Here is an 18,018-nt window from a genome sequence, read left to right on the forward strand (position 1 = left end):
AATATTATCTAAATGTTATCTGGTCTCAAGCTACAATAGAGAGTGTCAATAGCTGCTTGGTGGAAAAATATTAAATTTACTACTTCTATGATAAATTGATGCACTAATAAGGCGATTTAAGACTGACATTTTAATCAATGGGCTGACAACTGATGTGAATTTGACAAAACTCTTCCTTTGAGGATCAAAAGTTACAAAGTGATTTCTTAACCCTTTAATAAACAAGTTTGTATTTTTTTTTTAATGTGGGCTGATGTATCAAGCAGTGTAATGAGTGGAGAAATGGACCAGTGGAGAAGTTGCCCATAGTAACTAGCTTTGAGGTAGCATATAAAATGTTAGGTAGAAGCCAGGGCCGTAACTCGGGTAGTGCGGCCTGTGCCATGGCTCAGGGCACCGCAGGGCAGGTGGCGCTGTTTGGGCCTGTCATTTTCCTGTTTATTATCATTCTCACTTGTAGCTTCCTCTTATTTTATCCCCAGCATCTCCTGGCCTCCCCATCTCTTCTCTAGCCCTTCCCCATGAGGCCATGGTCATTTTTCAGGTGCACTATCTTATGTCCCTATTTAAAAAATGGGGGGGCGCGCCAGTGCTCTCTCTGGCACAGGGCACCGAAAAGCCTAGTTACGGTTCTGGTAGAAGCTGGTTGGTTGCTATGGGCAACTTCTCCACTGTTTTCACTGCTTTATAATCTGCAATATGACAAACAATTATCCACTAAACACTTTAATATTTATTACAGGGAGTACCATACTCTGAGTTAAAAGCAATATGCCTAATACATGTTGCAATAAGGCAATGTACAAGTCAATAAATGAACATCATCTGAAAGTGGAAAACCACTTTAATGAAACTGATGTTGAATTACCTTGCAAAATAGCTGCTAATTAATGTGATTATTTATATAGAAGGTGAGTTCATATGATAAGAATTTTATTTTTAATCAGGTGCTTATATCAGATCAATAATAAAAATAAGACCAAGACCGGACACAGAGCCTTTTGGGACCTACCGCCCTGTCTGTCTGCAACTTGCTCTGTTGTTTGCCTGCCGCTTGCAGAACTTCACTTTTCAACCTTGTGCGGGAGGATCGTATCATTCCAACATTCAATAGGTGGCTCATGAGCCCACTTACATTTATTCCACCACAAAAAAAAAAAAAAAATATATATATATATTTATAATACAGACACGCTATAACGTATCAGTGCGTTGAATTATTGTATAAACCTTTGATACATACACAAACAAGCACTGGCCTTCAGTGCGTGCAAATGTTCACTGAAACACACAAAGCACCCACGTTTGTGGCAAGTTGTATATATGATCACAAAGCAAAATGTAAAATTCTGGTCAGATTTCAGGCATATAGGATCAAGGCACTTCTTGTTACGAAATGGATGGGATATTGATGAAAAATACAAGGCTGCGAGCAAGCTGTAAAGCTATGAAGAGCACTTAAGCTGGATACACATTCGCTGACCTGTGTACCCAACCCACAATGCACCAGCCATCATATCATGTGGTCCGTACACACCGCACTATCTGGTGAACGACCGTGCGATATGTAGTCACCAGTCACATCCAAATGCATGGAGCTATTCATCACATTGACAGATTGAGCAGCATGTACAGTAGATCTGGAGCGCGCATGGGGCGACATAGTGCGTACACCCTTGCGATGACGACGAAATTCTGCTCGATCCGGGGATAGGGCCACATATCGTCTGTGTACCCACCTTAATTCCTGATGTAGCACACAATCTCTCTATTAAGGGTTAAAATACAATATAGTCAATATATTCCTTGGGATTCACATTGCTCTATCTGCTGATATTTATTACAATTCAGATCATCTGCCCCTAATGGATAAATAGAGATTCCTTACTTACCAAACACCCCTCACCCACATAGTTTGGAGAATAAATAATTTTGCCTCTAGAATCATACAGCATTGATTGTAATGAGAAGACAGCAGCAGAATATCTATGGTGGCTGGACGTGCTGTCTGCTGTTGAAGTGATGAGTATGCTTCTTGATGTGCTAAACTGCCTGTCTGGCCAAATGGTGATCCTGAACTGCAGGTGAAAGGTACATTTAATGGGCTGTGTAATATGATTGTTATTACAGGCTGAATAAAACACTATATTAGTGTGCTATTCAGTGTGTATATGCCTCATTCAAATGGATTTTATTAAACCAAATTAATAATGCTTTAAGACAAATTTGTGACATGTTAACACAGAAGATACAAAATCCACCATAAGCTCATTGTTGCAGTTGGGCCAAAAGTCTTGTGTCACTGGCACATTCAGCATTTTTCATTGTACAATGGCAGAAAGTCATTTTTAGTGACAAGTCACTTCTGCCTTTGCGCCAATCAATCACGCCGATATGTTCGACAATTTACACACAAAGGGGGCAACTCAATTCACTGCAATTTGAATAGTAGTGGGAAGGAGTGATATTGGCCCGCTGTTCACCTGGCATCGTGACCATCAATTGGCGCAAACCATCGATGGTTCCCCAGAGATGATTGTACCATCGATGGTTCTCACCAATGGTGCCATCAATGGTGACCACCGATTGCCATCCCTACCTCCCTCTCTGTGATTACAGTATGCTAGAGATGTCCATCGATAGTTAGCAATCATCGATGGTTAACTGCCAATGGTTGATTGTTTTGCCATCAATGGCAGACAGCCAATTGGTTTCTGCCATTGATGGACGAGTGGGGGCAATGGATATTTTTTTTTCCCCCTTGACAGGATAGAGCTTAGCCCCACCACCCCCTGCGCCCACTAAGCCCCACCCCTGTTTTTGATGGTCTGTGCCCCAGGCAGCGGTGGCCATTGAGGGGTGCACACCATCCATGGTCCACCACAGAAGGTTTTTGCGCCATCGATAGTAATCACTGATGGACCCATCGATGGACACCCCACCGATGGCCATCCCTACTAAGAACAGCCATCATCCATCGATGGGTCTATGCCTAATGGCAAGCACTGATACCGCCCATCAGTGGCTGCGCCCAATGTTAGCAAAACATTGATGGTGCAATACCGATGGTCGCGCTCTACACATGCGCAAACCCCAACCATCGATTGCTGCACAGTCAATGGTTTTCTAATGATGGTTCAAAACCATCGGCCATCTATGGTACGTCCATCACTACAGTATACCATAAAAATGTTTATTTTATGGTACAGGTATACTGTTTAAAATAAATAAATAAATAAATAATAATAATAAGTGTTTGAATCAGATCAAGAAGATCTATGTAAAACTTATCAATCATTAAAAAAAACCCGACAATTTCTGAGCGTTTTTTGCAAAAAAAATATTTGCCAGTTATGTGGTTAACAGAAACAAAGAAAAATGAAAAAGTTTTTGTTTAAACCGTTTTTATTTAACTACCGTATATACTCGAGTATAAGTCGACCCGAATATAAGCCGAGGTACCTAATTTTACCACGAAAAAATGGGAAAACTTATTGACTCGAGTATAAGCCTAGGGTGGGAAATGCAGCAGCTGCTGGTAGTAATCCCTCCCCTGGTACTGCCCCCAGTAGTAATATTCCCCCCCTGGCAGTGCCCCCAGTAGTAATATTCCCCCTTTGCTAGTGCCCCGAGTAGTAATATTCCCCCTTTGGTAGTGCCCCCAGTAGTAATACCCCCCCCCCCCTGGTAGTGCCCCTAGTATTAATCCCCCCCTGGTAGTGCCCCCAGTAGTAGCCCCCCCAGTAGAGAGAGATGTAATATATATATATATATATTAATAAAAAACACCTGAAACCCCGCTCCTGGTCCAGACGCTGCTACTGGCTCCTCCGGCTGCTTTGCATTATGGGAGAGACGTCGTCATGACGACGTCTCTCCCATTACCCACTGCGGGAGCAGGAAGATGGCTCCCACAGTGGGAGCAGCAGCAGCCGATGAGAGTCTGACAGACTCTCATCGGCTGCTGATTACAACAAACACACAGCTGCCGGCACTGTGTAGTGCTGACCGGACTCCGTCTGGTCAGTGCTACACACGCGGTGCAGCTGTGTCACAGACACAGTCTGCACCGCGCCCTGCATGGTACGCTACTCAGCTGCGTACCATGCGGGCATGACTCGAGTATAAGCTGAGGGGGGGCTTTTTCAGCACAAAAAATGTGCTGAAAAACTCGGCTTATACTTGTGTATATACGGATATTTTTTTTTTTTCTTTGTATTAATGTTTTAATGACTCTTTTTTTTACCTGCTTATTATATTAATAGCAATGTTTCACAGTATGTATTAGCAACATTGATCTACCATGTATTAATGCTTTCTAACATTAACAATCCAAACTTATTAGGATTTTTTATCATCAAAAGAAAGCCAGTCTAAAGGCGCACATTCACTACCCAATTAAACAGAGCGATTGAACGATAACGACATCGTTATCATTCAATTGCTCGTTAATCGGGCACAAATCAGGCATGCAAATGTCAAAAATGACCAGCTATGCGCGCTCCTGCTGGTCGTTTTTGACATCTATCATCGTATGAACATGGTAGTCAATCTGACGATAACTATGTTCGGGGATGAGGGAGGGGGTGCCTACACTGAACGACTGATTGACCACTGACCAGCGCTACCCGCGGCCAGATGATGGTTGTACAGTGTGTATGAACAACCATCATCTGCAGATATCTGTCTGGTGTGTACCCACCTTAAAGCACCAGTCAACCTCCAGAAATTAGCTGCTCAAAGAAATGAAGCTAATACCCCTTTTACACAGAAAAGCAAATTACCAGGTAAAGCACTTTTACCCGGTAACTTGCTGATCAACACGGGTCTTTTCTGTGTGAAAGGGTCAACCCGGGACATAATTCCTGGGACTTCGACCCTGGTATTTACCAGTCAGAGACCCGGCAATTTTGACCCGGGTTGACCCTTTCAAACAGAAAAAAAAAAATACCCGTGTTGATCAGCAAATTACTGGGTGAAGTTGCTATACCCGGTAATTTGCTTCTCTGTGTGAAAGGGGGGTCAGGCTAGAACCGGCAAACTGTCCCGGCACTCAAAGGCAGGGTAAAAGGATTTTTAACACATTCTGTGTGAAAGGGGTATGAGGAAAATAATACTGAACCTGCTCCACAGTCTTTAATTATGGAAACGAGCACCAGCAGCAACTTCCTACAGATGGCCCAGACTTGCTTCAGCAGATTCTCACCACCACAAGATGAACATACTGGGCGAAATTAAATTGATTTCGCGGCACGCATCTCCCGTCTAAAGTGACAGGAGATCGTGGGCCGCTATTCAATTGTGCCACCGTTTCACGCTGATCGCACCCAAAGTGATCGGGTTTAGCCGCGTAAAATGGCCAACCCCGACCAAAGTGCTGGGCGCGATCGCGAAAAGTGCCGTTTGGGCGCCCAAACAGGACACTTTTCGCCGATTTCAGCCCGCACCCCTCTGGGGCTGCGAGCTGAAATTGAGCGCTAGCAGCTGATCGCGCCCGACAGGAGCAACAATAGAATAGCTTCGTCGGGTGCGAAGGGGGGAATAATCAATTGAATTCCGCCCAATGAGTCAATGGACACCACCTACTACTTCCACTATCTCAAGTTTTAATGCTCAAATGTCTGAGGGCCAGAATAATCATCAATTTTCCTCATACTATTTTAATGATGAATATAACTTTGCAAAGCTGTTTAGTGTTTTTACTGCTGAGTTTAAGGACATGCTAATGCTACTTCTAAAGATGCGTACACATACTGATTTTTTTGAATGATTTAACTATAACGACGTCGTTATCGTTCAAAAAATCGCTCAGTGATGAACGATTATTGTTCATGACCAGTTGGCCAGTCTGTAGAAGTTGCAACATTTTTCCTTCAACACACAGAAAATCGTTTATTAAGTTAAGTAAAACCAACTACTTTGTAAAATGATTTTCTACTTCAGGGTCCATAGGGTTCCACAGGATACCTTGGGGGTATAGGTGATGACGTCAGGCATCGGGCACCATAGAGTTAAGTTTTCAGTCCTCCCAGGATGCACTAGGGTCCCCCTCCTATACCCCGCCCCCGAGCCAAGGCATCTCAGTTTAGTTTGGTGCCCGGCCGGAGTCGGATGCACCTGTTGGAGTGGGGGCCAAGAAGAGCCCCTGAAGTTTTCTTCAAGCAGCTGTGGCTGCACATCTGGAAGTACAGCATGGACAGTCAGTTCTGACGTCCATGCTGTCTTCCCTACACCCCCGCCGGTACCAGAACGCCGGTACTGATCCGGGGATGCTGGTAGGCATCTGAGGTCACAGCTAGCGGTGACCCCAGATGTTCAGGAATATGGCCGGAATCAAGGTGGGTCCCCGCTGTTACATGGTCCAGTGTCAGCGCTCCTCCCCCAGGCCGGCCTCCTCTCTGCTCCTCGGTGGCCATCTTTTGAAGAAGCATGGTGAGCGCTGCTGGACGCTGAAGAACGGTGGCATCGTGGTCTGGGTCCCCCTGCATACCTCTCCTCCGTTGGATAAGGTCTGTGTATGCAGCTCTGTATCCTACCAGGCTCTGAGTCTGTGTAGTTGAGGATCAGCGCTGATAGTGCAGGAATTGATTTCTTTGCATTGTATGTGACCTATGCTAGCGTCTGCTGCCTGTACTTTCATTTTCTATCTGTCAGCATTTAACTGTCCCTGTTCTTTCTGCTAAAGCCCTTGCGGTGCTTGCAGGGTGTTCTCACACTATATTAACGAGTATCAGTGAGAGGGGTCACATACTTACCATTATGTCTGAAAGTGATTTTCCTCTCCAGCTTTTATGTACGACATGCAAGGTACCTATAGCGGAGGGGGACGGCAGTGCGGAGGGACTATGTCGACTGTGTTATTCGTTGACGCGACCGATTACGGTCACGGCTCCGGTACAGGAGCCGCCCTGGGCTTGTTTTGCCAAAGCGCTTACAACCCTAGAGGGCCAGTTAGCTCCGCAGCCTGCCCTCACTCAGATGGGTTTGTCCCAGCAGTCAGTGGTGTCATCACCCATGCAGGGTTTCCCAAGACAATTGATGGTACCCCACAGTCTCCCTATTTCCCTTGCTCAGGTCTCTCATGAGCCTGCGTGGGTTAATTCGTTAACAAGCTCTGTACAGCAGTTGTCAGAAGTGTTGCAAGGGGAGTCTGTGATGCGGCCTCACAAACGGCCGGTGGCGTCTCTGTCTGCTCCTTATTAGGATGACGACGGGACATCCGATGATGGGGAGATTCTGGATCTTTCTGACCAGGAACCTTCCCGTCCTAAAGAGTCGGACGCTAAGTCTAAGGTGTATATACCTGGCCTTATTCGTGCAGTCCGTACTGCTTTAGTTATTGAGGATGAGGAGCCCCCGGTATCAAAGTCCAAGTACGCCTTTTTCAAAGATGTTAAAGGAGATACCACAGTGTTTCCTCTTTCGGGCCAATTAGTTGACCACCTGGAGGAAGCGTGGAAACAGCCAGGCAAACGATATCAGCCTCAAAGGCGTTTAGCAGTGGCGTATCCGTTTGCGGACAATTATTTTGCCAAATGGGAATCCCCGCCTCAGGTGGATTCTCATGTGACACACCTTGTCCGTAGTGCCACATTACCCATGCCATCCATGTCCTCCCTTAAGGATGCTCCGGACCGCAAGGTGGAAATCTGCCTGAAGTCCGCCTATTCCCTTGCGGGGGGGGCAGCGCGGCCGGCTATGGATATTTGCTGGGTTGCCCGAGCTATGGAGCGCTGGGCTGATGCGTTGGAGGCGTCCTTCGATTCCGACTGTTCGGCTGAGCAGACGGAGTTGATCGGCAATCTCCGGGATTCGACCACTTATATCAACGAAGCAGCCTTGGATATTAGTACCCTGGCGTCTCAAATTTTTCGGCAGCTGTGGCTGCTCGTCGCACCTTGTGGTTGCGATCCTGGTAGGCGGACGCTGATTCCAAAAAGGGTTTGGAGGCGTTGCCTTTTAACGGAGAAGTTCTCTTCGGCCCGGACCTGGACAAGATTGTAGCCACGCTGGCGGCAGCTAAATCGGCATGTCTTCTGTCAGCTGCTGTTCCTTCTTGTTCCGGTACTCCGTCCTTTCGGTCTTATAGGGCCCAGGGTAGGCCTAAGACACAGTCCTTTCCCCGACCGGCTGGCCCCAAGAAATCGGCCAAGCCCCGGAAACAGGCCTGGAGTACCAGGCGTCCGGCCCCTAAGCCAGATGACAAGCCTGCGGCCTGACGGTCCGGGCCTCCCTTTGGGGGATCCCAAAGTGGGAGGCCGCCTGCTGCAGTTCGCCCGGTGTTGGTCGGTTACCATGACCGACACTTGGGTTCTCGAGGTGGTCTCACACGGGTATGCCCTCTCCTTCCGGCACAGACCCCCGGCTCGATTCTTCACCACGGGTCTACCATCAGACCGGAACAAAGCCACGGAGCTGCGGAAGGTTTTGCACACTATGCTCCAGGCTGGAGTTATAGTGCCTGTTCCATTCTCCCAGAGGGGCCAGGGTTTCTATCCCAATCTCTTTTTGGTGCAGAAACCCAATGGGTCGTTTCGTCCGATTCTCAACCTCAAAGCTCTCAACAAATCTTTGCGGGTACCGAAGTTTCGGATGGAGACCCTACGGTCCATCATTCTGGCGCTGGAACCTGGGGACTACATGGTGTCATTGGACATACAGGACGCTTACCTGCATGTCCCTATTCTTTTGCGCCATCAGCAGTTCCTCGGGTTTGCAATCCGCAGCGACCAGTTTCAGTTCCGGGCGTTACCTTTTGGCCTGGCGACAGCACCACGTGTTTTCACCAAGGTGATGGCGGTCATGGCGGCTTCCCTGCGGCTGCAGGGGGTCCGCATGTTGCCGTACTTGGACGACCTTCTCTTAGTGGCAGGATCTCCAGAGCTCCTTCTCCGACACTTGGACCTGACCATTGCGCTACTGCAACGGCACGGCTGGTTGATAAACTGGCAGAAGTCCACCCTGATCCCGTCTCAGCGGATTCTGCACCTCGGAGCCTTATTGGTCTCGGGACAGCAAAGGATCTTTGTGACGGGGGAAAAGATCGCTGCTTTACAGTCGAGGGTGCGCAGTTGTCTGCTGAGCCGCCGGGTGTCTCTGCACGCGGCGATGGGGTTACTGGGCTCCATGGTGTCGGTATTCGACATGGTGGAATATGCCCAGCTTCACTCAAGACCTCTTCAGCACCTGATCCTGTCCAAGTGGAATGGACTGCCTCAGTCTCTGAAATCCCAGTCGATAGTGCTCACTCCGGAGGTTCGCCTGTCCCTTGCCTGGTGGTTGCAGACGACCCATCTCAACAGGGGTCGTCCGTTCTGGGTGGCGAATTGGGTCCTGTTGACAATGGACGCCAGTCTTCGGGGCTGGGGAGCAGTTTCGGGTCCACACTTGTTCCAGGGCAGGTGGACTCCGGCGGAAGCGGAGCTTCCAATAAACATCTTGGAACTCTGAGGGGTTTTCAATGCTCTCCAGCAGGCACATCGGGTTCTCCAGGGTTGCCCAGTGCAGGTCCAGTCGGACAACGCTACCACCGTGGCCTACATAAACCGGCAAGAAGGAACCCGAAGTCGGGCGGCTCTCATAGAGGTGTCTCGGATCCTGGTATGGGCGGAGTGCAATCTTCCGGCCATATCAGCGTTCTTCATCCCGGGAGTGCTAACCTGGGAGGTGGACTTTCTCAGTCGCCAGGACGTTCATCCGGGGGAGTGGTCCCTGCACCCGGACGTTTTTCAACTGCTGGTGGACAGGTGGGGTCTTCCAGAGGTCGACCTCATGGCGTCCCGGCACAACAGCAAGTTGCCGGTGTACAGGTCTTGCACAAGAGACGAAGAGGCGTCTCTGGTGGATGCTCTGTCCGTCTGGTGGACGTTCCGGTTTGCTTATCTCTTTCCTCCGGTTTCCCTTCTTCCACGGGTAATCCGGAAATTCAAACAGGAAGGAGGGACGCTCTTGTTGATAGCTCCCGCGTGGCCCAGATGGCACTGGTTCTCAGACCTTCAGGGTCTGTCCGTGGACAGTCCTCTGCGGTTGCCGCTACGACCGGACCTTCTGTCACAGGGTCCTTGTCTTCACCCGGACCTGACTCGGCTGTCTTTGACAGCGTGGCTGTTGAGACGGTCATGTTAAGGTCCAGGGGGTTTTCCAGCTCTGTAGTGTCGACCATGGTAAGAGCTCGGAAACCGTCTTCCGCGAGAATATACCATCGCGTGTGGCATACGTTCTTCCAGTGGTGTCGACCGAGAGGTTATGCACCGCGGGAGTTTCGTCTGTCTCGGGTACTCGCCTTCCTACAGGCGGGACTGGACCATGGGCTTCACCTTGCTTCTTTGAAGGTGCAGGTTTCTGCCCTGTCTGTCTGGTTTCACCGTAGGATTTCTACAATCCCCGATGTACGCACCTTTATGCAGGGCGTTCTGCGTATTCAGCCGCCTTTTGTTCCACCTGTGGCGCCATGGGACTTGGCTGTGGTCCTGAGGGCTCTCCAAGGACCGCCATTTGAACCACTGGGCTCAGTGGATCTTAAATGGCTAAGACTGTTTTCCTTCTGGCCATAGCTTCGGCCAGACGTGTTTCTGAGTTAGGGGCTCTCTCTTGTAGACCCCTTTCTTGATTTTTCATGGGAACAGGGCAGTGCTACGCACTCGTCCTGAATTTCTTCCCAAAGTTGTTTCCTAGTTTCATATTAATCAGGAAATAGTTGTTCCGGCTTTTAACTCACCTGGTCTTTCAGTGGGTGAGGCCACTTTGGATGTTGTGCGGGCCTTAAGGACTTATGTTGACCGCACTTCTTCGTTTAGGAAGTCGGACGCCTTGTTTGTCCTCTATGGCTTCCGTAAAAAGGGTTGGCCTGCTTCAAAGCAAACTTTGGCAGCCTGGATCCGTATGGCAATTTCTGAAGCTTATCTTCATGAAGACCTGCCGGTTCCTCCTTCTGTTAAGGCTCAGTCCACTAGGTCTGTGGGTCCTTCGTGGGCAGCTCGACATGGTGCCTCTGCAGTCCAGATCTGCAAGGCTGCTACGTGGTCCTCTGTCCATTCCTTCGTGAGGTATTACAGGTTTGACACCTTTGCCTCTCAGGATGCTTCCTTCGGGCGTCGGATTCTCCTTTCAGCACAGGAGCGTCCCCACCCTTAAAGGATACTGCTTTGGGACATCCCCAAGGTATCCTGTGGATACCCTATGGACACTGAAGTAGAAAATATGAGATATGGTAAGAACTTACCTTTGTTATCTCTATTTCTACGAAGTCCATGGGGTTCCACAGGACTCCCGCCCTGTCGCACCTGTGCTGCAGATGGGCTTTGCTCTGGTCACCGGTTTTTCCGTCTCCCTCTGGTGAGAATGTGATTCTTGTGTGTGTCCAGATCTTTTTTCTCTCTCTTCCTTCTCCTCCTCCGGCCTATGGCTTGGTAACTAACTGAGATGCCTTGGCTCTGGGGCGGGGTATAGGAGGGGGACCCTAGTGCATCCTGGGAGGACTGAAAACTTATCTCTATGGTGCCCGATGCCTGACGTCATCACCTATACCCCCAAGTTCTTACCATATCTCATATTTTCGTTCACTTTTTCAAGGGAAAAACGCAACGAAAATCGTTTATTACTTACATCGTTGTGTGTGTATGCACCTTTAGAGTTGGACTGTAGCATTTAATTTATTTTGTATATAATAGTTTAAACACATTGTGGCTGGGACCTCTCTTCCCCCTATTCTGTACATTCTGTGGGGTATAATATATTTTAATTGTCCAATGCTGTGGTGCTTAGAAGTTAGCTGGAATTCACTCTTCGTGTGGCGCAGTGCACCTGTTTAGTAAGGATCCTGGCAGAGGTGAAGATCCTGACTACGCTAAAGGTAAGCATTAACTAACCTAAACCCCCCTCCCTAACCCTCCCTTAGGGGTGCCTAAACTAAACCCCCCCCCCCTTCCCCGCTGTCTAAACCAAAGTTTCCCATGGGGTGCCTAACCCTAACCCCCCCCCTTCCCCTGGCCTAACCCTCCCAGGGGGCTGCTTAACCCTAAGTCCCCCCCCCCACACACCCCGGAGCTGTCTGCGCCCGACTTACCGTCGATCGGGATGCCGGGCTCCCAGCGTAGGTAAAATGACAGGCGTCGGGATTTTGACGCCTGTCATTAGTCCCTTGCCGGGATTAAATAGTCGGGATGCATACCGTTTAGTAATATAAAGAAATGCCTGCAAATATCCTAATATTTAAAGAATGAATGTTTGACCATATAAATGTATTTTGAGTGAGACCTGGTGATAGGGGCGCTTCCTGTGTCCTATTATGCCGCCACACCTGTCCTGATGAATTCAGCACCAGCCGGAAACCATGCACTAGGCCCATTGGAGGTTCTCTTGAAAGCATTGGAATCCAGGAACCTCATTGCCTGCTTGGATTTCCTGGAGGCAAAATGTCACACTGCAGTCCTGAGAGATCCAGCTCTGACTGCTACTCCCCCGGCTTTGGCCACCCACAGTCTACAGCTGATTTTAGCATAAATAGGAAACTAGACCACAGGTCAGGTCTACCAAATTTAGTGACACTAGGGTGGACAGAGAGATGCGTTCCCTCACACCCTGTCAGTACGTATAGAGCAGTGGTTGTCAAACTCTGTCCTCAGGACCCCAAACAATTCATGTTTTTCAGGTCACCTAGCAGGTGCGGAGGTGTATTCTCACTGACACATTTGAAAAGATCCACAGATGCAGCTAATTATTTCACTTGTGATTCTGTGAGGAGATCTGGAAAACATGCTCTGTTTGGGGTCCTGAGGGCCGAGTTTGAGTACCTGTAGTAAAGAGATCAAGAACATTACTTCTGCAAAGGGGCAGACTTGCATAAAACACATTCTATATTATATTTATTGTGTGTGTTTGTGTTCATTACATCAATGATCTTGAACAGCTGCAACAGAACACTAAATACTACTATTGATAAAGAATTTGTATGACACCTATTACCTGCTTTATTCCTATGAATTACAATCTAATCTGTTTCCACGTTCTACGTTGTTAAACCCAGTGCCGTAGGTCAAGATTGCTACCCTGCAATCCTGAGTAGGTGGTCAGGAGGCACCATTCATAGTCACCAACAAGAGGTAAACAAGCAGCTACACACAATACCCAGAAGGAAGTGGTTCCAGGCGCCAGTAAAGGAGTCTGGTGCTGGCGCATACAGATGATGAGCGTCGCAAGCAGGATTTGACCAGTAATGTCAGGTTATTGACTGTAAAAGGCACCCCAATGTAAATCTGTAAAACCATTACCCACAGACGGAGGCCTGAGAAAGTAAAACCTATCATGGTTTACTGTTCCTACTAGAGCGCGGCAGGGAGTCTCTGCGCGTATGCTCCCGAAAAGGGTGTGTGGCTGACATCCCTCAATTTTGGCACACTTGGGGGCGTGGGCAGCACTTACAGAGGTGCTGGGTTTTCCCCATGCTCTCCCCTCACTGCGCATGGAATTTATTTACCCGGCGGAGATCGGTCACCACAACTTTTCTCACCCGCGGGACACTGCGGCTAGCATGTGGGAAAGACACATGGCAGGCTGCTTGTGCATGGTGCCGCTAAAAGGGAAGGATGCAGTTTGCCCCTTTTAAAAATCAGGCAGGACGTGCACCCAGCTAAAACAGCCTAGTGGAAACGCTAATGGTTTCCCAAATGTTTTATTTTTTTATTTATTTTAAGAAAGCTATTACATGGGAGAATAATAAATACTATTTCTCTAGTGCACAGGTTCTCAAACTCAGTCCTCGGGACCCCAAACAGTGCATGTTTTGCAGGTCTCCTCACATAATTACTAGTGAAATAGCTGCACCTGTAGATCTTTTAAAATGTGTCAGTGAGTATTAGGTATTCACCTGTGCACCTGCTGTGTGACCTGCAAAAGTGAACTGTGTGGGGTCCCGAGGACCGAGTTTGAGAACCACTGCTCTAGTGCATGTACTCTATACTGAACAACTAGCCATGATAGGTCTTCTATTTTGGGGCAAAGGACTCGTCCAAATTGTGGCATTTTATTTGGCATACAAGACTAACACATTTATACCCATATCACAGTGGGAAGCAGCAAATCATATGGCTTCATGGAAGATTGCTGAAAGCATGTTACTAAACAACATATGCTGATTATGTGATACTTTTTTGGTTTCCTAGGTAAATCAAGTCCTCTATTATAAAATGGATTTATTTTATTCATCTCTAAACAAAGCCTCTTTGGCCACAAATACATGAAGATATATTCATGTATTACTCTGTGGCTTTGACACACACACTACTTTTACATCCATAATTGTGAGGTTTGAAAGATTTTAGAATTGTCTGAACAGTAATTTGCTCCTACGTCAATCGTGATAAAATCATCTGTCCACTGTTACCATCTATCTACTGAGCTATCAACTGTTACCAGTAAAGCAATTTGTGTTATCATGCAGTTCGCTGCTGTAGCTGGATAAGCTTGGCATCCCAATCACCAGTGCAATTTGGAAAGTTTCATTTTCAGAAATCCATTGCAGTGTCTTCTTAATAATATTCCCCATTAGCTCGGCCATCACTTTGCTTTTAAGGTACGTCCTGATGATTGGCGGGCCTGGAACACAATCTGACAAATTGTCTTCTTCCCAAAAAGAAAATTGAAAATTGGTGGAAAGGAAAACTTCCTCCATAGCCAAATATCTAAATTGTAAACTCCTAAAAAAATATAAACCTTTTACATACAGTATCTATCTTTAAACATAATTTAATGTCTGCGACACACTTTAACAATACAACAAAACTATAGTGAATGTGAAATGACAGGATTACTTTGTCACCCTATAATGTTGGAAAGGGGGTTGGTTGTGAGGTGCTTCTCAGAACTCTTGGGGTTCCTCTTAACATCAGTAATATGTTACTTACCACTGCAGCAGCTGTTGCTTGTACCTTGAGACAATCACTGTATATAAGTGACAACTGTGCATTATGGAGCATACACACGGTCAGATTTGTCAGATGAACGATTGAACGAGTTTACCAAAGTTTTGAACGATTGAACGATTTTTGACTGCATTAAAGTGAATGGAATCGTCCAAGTCTGACTGCAAACACATCAGATGTCAGATATCGTTATCTGACAAACGGGAACGCACATCGTTGATCGTCCATCGTTCAGGTATGTCAGATTTTCCTTCAGATATGAACGACTGAATGATTTTTAAATCGTTATCGTTCATATCTGAAGGAAAAATCTGACCGTGTGTATGCACCATAAGTTGTAGGAGAGTACAGATTGAGTCTCCCATATCCAAATATTCTGAAATACGGAATAATTTTGGCATGACTGAGATAATTAAACCTTTGATTTTTGATGGTTCAATGTACACAAACTTTGTCTAAGGCACAAATTATTAAAAATATTGTATAAAATTACCTTCAGGCTGTGTGTATAAGGTGTAAATGAAATATAAATGAATTTCATGTATGTACACAAACTTTGCTTGAGCCACAAAATTATTGAAAATATTGTATAAAATGACTGTCAGGCTGTGTGTATAATGTGTATATAACACATAAATGCATTCTGTGTGTATATTGGGGTCCCATTCCCAAGATATTTCATTATGATATGCAAATATTCTGTTATCCAAAATACCCCTGGTCCCAAGCATTTTGGATATGGGAGACTCAACCTGTTGTAGCTGCTGGAAACTGGAACCACTATCTTCTGGGTGTTGTATGTAGCTGGGTTCAATATAGGACAGACAGTAGAGAATAGGCTTTATGTATGGGCTTTAGGATAAGTAATGTTTCTTGCTCAATGGTAGCTCTTAAGAGTGGTTACACATCACTAAAAGGTAGTGATGATGCACATAAAAATAGAAAACAATCACAAAATATTAAGGTGCTCTTTATGTAGAGGCAATATCATTTTCCATATCTGCAATAAAATTAAGTACACACTTAAAATACTGGACCAAACTTAAAGGGTGATGTGATTAGACTGCACTAAGCCAACCAATCAGGACTAGAATTGATTGGGCGAATGGTAAAGGACTTTTCGGTCATGTGTAGTTTGTCTCCCCTAGGTAGTCATGAGGTCAGACTTCATCTCTTGCAAACCAGAGTGCTTTTAGCACAGCAATATTATATTGTAAAGGGTAACGCTTGGTGTGTGAGTAAAGGATTATCTAAAATTGAGGTTTTAAACACAATTTTTGGTAGACTGTGATCTATAATATAAGCAGCCTAAATGTTAAGCTGGGTACACACGTAAAGATTTTCTGTCCAACCATCCAACTAGTTGATTGGTTGGAATGAAAACCTGGTAACGTATGGGAGTAACTGATGAACAGCAATTTGCTCCTAAATGCCAGAAAACAGGTGAAAATGGTCGTTAGACAAGTTTGTTAAATGTTTGATCTAAACAATTTGTTCAAACAACAGTTTTTGTCCATTTTTCCAGCAAATTGCTGATTGTCATTTACTTTCATACCTTACCAGATTTTCATTCCAACCAATCAACTAGTTGGATGGTTGGACAGAAAATCTTTACGTGTGTACCCAGCCTAAAGCTGGCCACACATCTAAAGATTATCTGTCCAACCAGCCAACTAGTTGATTGGTTGGAATGAAAATCTGGTAAGGAATACAATCAGCAATTTGCTCCCAAACGCTGCAAAAATGGACCAAAACTGTTGTTTGAACAAATAGTTTAGATCAAACATTTAACAAACTTGTCTAACGACCATTTTCATCTGTTTTCCGGCATTTAGGAGCAAATTGCTGATCATCAGTTACTCCCATATGTTACCAGGTTTTCACTCCAACCAATCAACAAGTTGGCTGGTTGGATGTAAGTTGGTCTAGTGTGTGGCCAGCTTTAGTCTAGCTAGCAGTTGTGCGACAGAGATGATGGAAAGCCCCATTCCCCCTCTGAGCTCTTATTGACTGCACGGACTTGCATACTAGTCAGCCACAATCCCCTACACCCCTCCCCCCTCACAGACAATGAATTTATTATTAGTATTATTGTTTATTTATATGGCACCACAAGTGTTCCACGGCGCCTTACAAAGTACATATCCAAAAAAGTTAACAGTACAATGCAGGACAAAGACAGGTATAATATACATTGCTACATTGGAGACCATAACACCCAAATAAGCAACAGAGCATAAGCAAACAAAGTGTTAGGTGCCCTAGTGGGGAGTAAGAAGTAGATGAAAATAAAGTAAGGAGAAGCACAAGAGGGTAGTGGGCCCTGCTCGCAAGAGCTTGCATTTTAAAGGGGAGGGGCAGACAAACAGGCATGACACCGGTGGGGTAGACAGGGAAGTGGGAGCATGGAGTGGCGGGTTATAATGAAAGCTGGAAGGCTTTGATGAAGTAGTGGGTCTTGATATCGGAGGCGGGAGTGGGAGGAAGTAATCAGTTGGCATGAGAGGTGGCGTGGATTTGTTGAACAAAGAGGGCGGGCAGGAGAGTGAAGGGAGATGAGGTCGGAGATGCAAGTGGGAGAGGAATGTGTGAGGGCTTTGTAAGCGAGTGTGAGAACCTTGAATTGGGTTCTGAAGGGGAAGGGGAGCCAGTGGAGGGCTTGCAGGAGAGGGGAGGCAGATGTAGAGCGTTTGGAGAGGAAGATAAGTCGAGCGACAGCATTGAGGACAGACTGGAGAGGAGAGAGATGGGAGTTGGGGAGCCCAGAAAGGAGGAGGTTACAGTAGTCCAATCTGGAGATGACCAGTGAGTGTATTAGGGTCTTAGTAGCATCCTGGGATAGAAAGGGTCTGATCCTGGAAATATCTAACAGAGCCAAGAGGAGGCGCACACAGACATCTCCTCCGCTGCTCTCAATCAGAGCCTACCTCTGGAGCTGCCATTTTCTCCCAGCCACCAAGTAATGACCGCAGCGCGCACAAACTGTATTAATCTTTAGTGAGGTGACTAAAGGACAGTGACTTTCAAGCTGTTGTAAAACTACAAGTCCCAGCATACCCTCCCACTGATCATGTAGTAAAGTACGCTGAGATTTGTAGTT

The 18,018-nt window shown here is 46.5% G+C and overlaps 1 protein-coding gene across 1 annotated transcript in view; it reads left to right on the forward strand.

Moving 5' to 3' along the window:
- Nucleotides 1-18,018, forward strand: part of APC (APC regulator of Wnt signaling pathway) — a 117,008-nt gene that overhangs the window by 151 nt on the left and 98,839 nt on the right. The gene's annotated exons all lie outside the window — the stretch shown is intronic.

The sequence above is a fragment of the Taudactylus pleione genome, unplaced genomic scaffold (assembly GCF_031769625.1).
Source record: "Taudactylus pleione unplaced genomic scaffold, aTauple2 ptg000202l, whole genome shotgun sequence".
NCBI lineage: Eukaryota > Metazoa > Chordata > Amphibia > Anura > Myobatrachidae > Taudactylus > Taudactylus pleione.